We start from the raw sequence: 6,000 nt of genomic DNA, 5'->3' as shown, positions 1-6,000 counted from the left end.
GATGTTTTTATTAAGGGACTAGATAAGGAGGCAGCAGGTGGTCATCCAACCCAGACCTCTATCCACCGTGTGGATATATATAGCAGCTGTTTGGTCATACCTACAAATCTGAAGATTTTTAGGGCCGGCGTGAGGCCACTTGCCAGTCTCAGGCTCGCCAGCCCTTACACCTCTTCTCCTCCGGAGAGCCACTTCCTTCCCTGCAGCAGCCGGGGACGCCAGCCCTCCCTGCCCGCCTCTCACCACGGGACCTCGAGCTGAACGGCAGAAGACTTCTCCTTCCCATCCCTTAGCAGTTGCCTGACCAGCTGCCGAACCTCCTTGCTCCTCACCCCTCCTTTCCACGCTGCTCTTGCTTTTTCTCTTTCAAGCTTTATATCTCCAACATCTCCTCACAGCAACTAGCCGCTTTCCACCTGCAGCTCCCATTTTGCTTTATGACTGCTATTGCACAACTGGATGTATGTTCATTAGCCTATAGCTGGTGGAGGTAACCAGACCCCCTTCTTAGCCCTTTCGGCTTCCCCTCTGCAGGTGTTTGTATCCCAGCTCAGGAATCACCTAATAAGGTGGCCAGTGTCCAGGACTTAAACTTTTTAATAAATTAACTGGAATATTTTAGGGGTAAAAAAAAAACATGGAAAAAATGCACCAGCAGCCTGCAGCAGCAAAAGACAGTCATTTGCTTTCTGAACTCATTTGCTGTTGAGTAAATTATGAAATCAAATTTTATTTCCAACTGCTGCCTCCAAGGGAGCAGAAGGGAATTGGAGAGAAAAGCATAGCTCTGGAGAATCAGGAGATGTGGTTACAGTTTTCAACTCTGCTAGAGAAATCCTCTAACATAAGCGATATCTCATCCGGGCTGAGGGTTCGGCATTAATTAACCAGGGTACGGTGGATACACTCTGTTCAAAACCACTTTGCAATTTCCAGGTGAAAGTTGATGTCGTTGGAGGTTCGTAATCAACTATGTTGCGCTTTATGTTTTTTACTTAACATTCTCTCTACCACGCACTTCGCCAAGAGACATAGAAAAACAAAGACAGAACAGTGATAAGAAGGGAAAATAAAGACTTTTAACCTTGTAAATAAGTGCTAGGCCTTTCTAGTGACAGCAATGTTCCCAGTGAAGATAAACATCGCTCCCTCTCGTGGCCAAAACGAACTATTGCTAACTTAGCGGTACTTCAAATCTTTTCGTGAAAATTCATTGAAGAAAGGATTATTCGCCTAAATTTGCATCTCAATGCGCAGTCACATACATGTTCACACATGCAAAAGTATGAATATAATAATACACCATCCACAGAGTTCATATTGGATATACAATTTCACCTAGTATTCTGTGTTAAAAAGCTACCAAAAAAAAAAAAATTATCTCCCTCAAAAGGCTGATAAAACCAGAAAAGAAAACTTACCAGGGATCTGATATGCGGAAATCTACAACTCTGTACAAAGGAGGCTGTAAGTGATCGAGTTTTTCATATGCAAACACTGACTGAACTGTTGCCCCTTAGATAACGAAGAGTTAAACTCACAGACTAGCTTGGAAATTAAAGATGTGAAACTACGGGATTCCTTCGCAGGATTAACACACACCCTTAAATCTCCTCAGGGTGTGCAGAATCCTATGCAAGTCTTTCTGTGAGCATTTCAAGACTTTGGTGGGTCCAGAAACCTCAGCAATTTATTTTTCAGTTCACCTGGATGGCCATCATAAGTCCAACATACAGTGTAATGATACAGTCGCTTACTATGTGCAAGTATACATGAGATGTGTTATTAATGCTTGAAGCCCCCTCCCTCGCCGTGGTTTCCAACTTGATAGCAAAACAGAGGATGCCTCTCATTTTGTCTCAATGCAGTGGACCCTTCTTTATGCAGATTTGCACAATAAACTTGCGTATACAGGTCCCCAAAGAGACAAAAAATAAAATAAACAGTACTACTTCCAGTCAAGCTGCCATTTAATAGCAGAACGATGAATTATTTTCTACGCTTTCATTGCTAACAGATCACAATTTATATAAAAAGCTAAGTATATAAGAATTTTTATATGAAATATCATTGTACAATAAATTCCTCCCCAAAAACACTGCATTGTGAAGATGGGAATAGAAGACTACGAAATTACTGAAATTTGTGTTCTCTTTTAACTCAATAGCAAGTTATTTGAACAAGAAAGCACTGTTTCATTATATAGTATGAGTAATACACTTACTCACAGGAGTAACAGCTAACTCAGGTATTTCCAGCTGATATCAGGAAACATTCAAATTTATCTAAAATACATAGCTACTGTTATTTGTTGGAAAGAATGGTTGGAGACCAAGAATTAAAATACCTTGAACATAGGACATACAATGTCATTTCATCCCAGGGAAAAAAGCAAATGTGCGCTCTGGGATTTTTCCACCCCACCTTCTGTAAATCTCTTTCAAAACGCTTGTTGCATTCCAGGTGCAAATGTCCTCCTTGAAAGAGAAAAATAAAGAGAGCTTCAAGGTGATATTTTGGGAGCAAACTGCAACTACGTATGTCCACGCTTTCCAGGAACTTGCAGCTGCTTTTTTTCCTCAGTAGTGCTGCAGCTGATCTCGTCCTTTTAAGAAAACTAGACCCAACCCTACAGGAGTTTCCCCTCAACCAGCCTCCCCACCCTCCCCCATCATTAGGGAACCATAATTCAAGCTTAAATACTTCGGACAGAAATTCCTTTTCCTGCAGCAAAGGAAGACTGATGCACAAACATTACAGCAATCTAATTTTAGATCATTCAGACAATACGTTGGATCCTTACGCGCATTTATTTAAGGCTATTTATAGTTCTCCAGACGCTGCTGGAAGTATAGTCATCCATTGTGGACTCACTCCGCTGTACTCCAGTTCGGGAGGAGGGAGAGAGGAGGCGATCAAGAGTCTGATTGTTCTGGGGAACACAGGTATGGAGGTGTTAGATGAAATGTTCATTTGCAGCCTGAACGGAGATCAAAAGATTCAGCCGCTTAGCAACTCTGCTGCTGCCAAAAACCGTAGGGGCACTGTAGAACTTGGAAGTCCCAAACCGCACCAAATTACAGGCCCAGATAAAAAACGCTGCTCATAGCTGCAGGCATGGAAAAGGCACCGTGTGCCAAAGCGGGGAAAAAAACCCTAAAAAGCTTTCAATCCTCTGGGGACGCTTCTGGAGCAGCGTAAATGGCTATACTGTACCTCAGAGCCTGAGTGTCGAAGTCAGCAGCTCCCTCGTAGGCATGTGACTTCCAGAACAAAGTTCTTCTTTTTATTGTAGGCACTTGCAAGCTCATCTAAACACTGGCACTCCACAGTCTCTAGGGCTGGGTTATCAGAAGGCCTCTCAAATCCCAGGCCTTCTTCAATTCTTCTTCTTAGTTCATTTTTTTTAAAAAAACAAATATAAATATCAACACACCTTCTGGCTTCAGATGAATTTTAACAATGCATCTAAAGCAACATTTCCAGTGCACACAGCCAGGGGTTGAACTGTAATTCAGGCTCGATTCCCCATGGTACCACAGAAGCCTTCGGACCGTCAGCTCCAGTTCTTCTGACGTAAGATGAGAACATATTGCTTCTCCAGTTCTCCTTCTCTGATACATGGATCGTCTTTTATCACATTTAGATATAAGTCCTGGGGCCGTTAGCTATTCCAGAGCACACATGCTATTTTAACTCATAGTGTCATTCAGATATCCAGGTCAAAGGGCTCCGAGTTGAAAGTATGGAAAATCCAAAGCACTACAGCACAGCATCTTCTTTTTATCACAGTGTGTCTTGAGTAGGAAAATGTGCTTTTGAAGTTATGGGTGATTTTTGACAGCCTTCCCCATGAAGCTGAATCACCTGGCCATGCAGAACCCAATGCGTTACCATTTTTCTTTAAAGCAGCAACTGCAAGGCACAGTAGATAAAATATATTTGTAGGTCACAGATCCTTAAGTCAGTGTCCTGGTATCTATGTGAGCTAAGTGGGATCCACTATTTAAAGAGGTAGAAAGTTTAAAATGATTAGTCCAAGGTTCACAAAGAGACTGAGATAGATTCAGAAACCGAACCTAACTCTTCATGGTTTTCAAGTTAACATCTTAACCATACTATGCTGAAACTCAGTTTGATACCGGATCTAAGTCCGCCCTTGGAAGTATTGGCAGGCTGATGTTGGGGTGATCCCACCATACTGCTCTGAACTCCAAAAGATAGTTCCTCACTGGAAGAGAACAACTTCACATTTGATGAAATTACCATGGACAAAGATAAGTAACTAATAAAATGGGAAAAGGACAAAATAAACTGGCATAACAACGAATAAGGCAGCTCTATCTTGAAGATTTTTGTTTCTAAAAATGATGTCTTGTAATTAGTTACAACCCTTTAAGAACTAGCTGATCTCCAGCGAAAGAAATCCAAGCTACTCCCAGCAATGAGGGCAGGGCAGCAGCACTCTGCCAAAAGGGGTTAATTTGTTACCCTGCCTTTTTTCAAGACCTCATGATCCCAGACCTTTGAAACGTCCGGTGTTTGCTACTGAAGTATTGCAGAACTAAGGTATTATGGCCAGTTTAGGCCATACGCCTGCATACAAATGCTACTGTCAAAAAGCATTTTCCTGAATCATTTGAAAAATGTTTTAATAGCATCAGCCAGAACAACAACAAGACAACAACCACTGCACAAGCACTACGCTACAAACAAAACCAACAGGCCACTGGAGAGTGAGCACGGCCAAGGAAGGCCAGGCTGCTTTCAAGATAAAGCCTTTCACTTCTGTGTCGGCAAGTTACTGTTTATTTTCCTTTTGAGGAACTATTGTATCACTGATCAGTGTCCTAAAACAAATATCTCAGTATCTCACTGTCCTAGGAATATAGTTATGCAATCCAACTAACACGTAAACACATGCAGCAAAACCAGCTAAGACGATGTGAAATGCGTATCAGAAAAATGCGGTTTAAGATAAAATCAGATCTAGAAGTGAATGAACTGTTAGGAGCTACTTCCCAATAAACTTAAAATAACATATAAGCCCAAAGATGAAGCATTTAGGTGAACGAGAAAAGGTACATAAAAAGATAGCACAGATAATCAGATGTGCAGAACACTTTCTGCACAAGAAAATACTAAGGGAACCCGCAGGCTTGAAACTGAGATCTATAAAATCAAGCGTAGTATGAGAGAGATGAAGAGGGAATGATTATTCACTACTTGAGACTCACACAAGGAAATCATCAGGTTTAAAACACAAGCCAAAGGAAATACTTTTTCCAAACAAGGCATAGCTAAATTGTGTAACTTATTGAGTGTTGTGGATGCCAAGTATTTAAATGGGTTCAAGAGGGATTATACAAATGCATGTAGAATACTTCCAGCGGTGGCTATAAAAAATAAAAAAACAACAAAAGTTTTGATGCAACCAGATGCTTCAGAAGTCCCTAAGCTGATGACTGCCAGAAACTGGGTGGATGAAAAGGATGACACTTCTCTCGGTCTCGTGTCCCTTCCCTGAAGACACTGGAGCACGTGGTCTCCTGGGTTTGTGGAGGACAGCAACACTTTGCAAAGGAGCCCTACAGCTGTGGAGACAAGAAGTCTGCCGGGCTCCCCTGTAAGAGGAACCTCCAGGGTTAACCATAGTTTCTCTCAGCCTTCATTGCAGCTCATTCTCATGATTTCACTGACTTGTGGGGCAGAGAAGGGGAAGAGAGCAAGAGAGCAAGAGCAGAGAGGCTCAAGAGAACTATGGCACCTTTCATGCCTCATCTAGAAACTACACCAGCATTTCCTTCACCTTCTAAAAAATTCTCCTCTAGAAAGCTTCTGAGAGTTTTCTTGACAGCACAGACAGTTTACAATGTCTGAAAGTTTTTTTATGGCATGCTATGAACAAAATTTAAATACCAGTGCCAAGAATTAGAATGATTTACATCATTCTCTCCAGGGTGGGGCATACTCTATCCTCTATTCGGTTAGAGGCTCGCA

The sequence above is a fragment of the Calonectris borealis genome, chromosome 2 (assembly GCF_964195595.1).
Source record: "Calonectris borealis chromosome 2, bCalBor7.hap1.2, whole genome shotgun sequence".
Taxonomy (NCBI): Eukaryota; Metazoa; Chordata; class Aves; order Procellariiformes; family Procellariidae; genus Calonectris; species Calonectris borealis.
The sequence above is the reverse complement of the archived record's forward strand: the minus strand, read 5'-3'. Positions refer to the sequence as shown.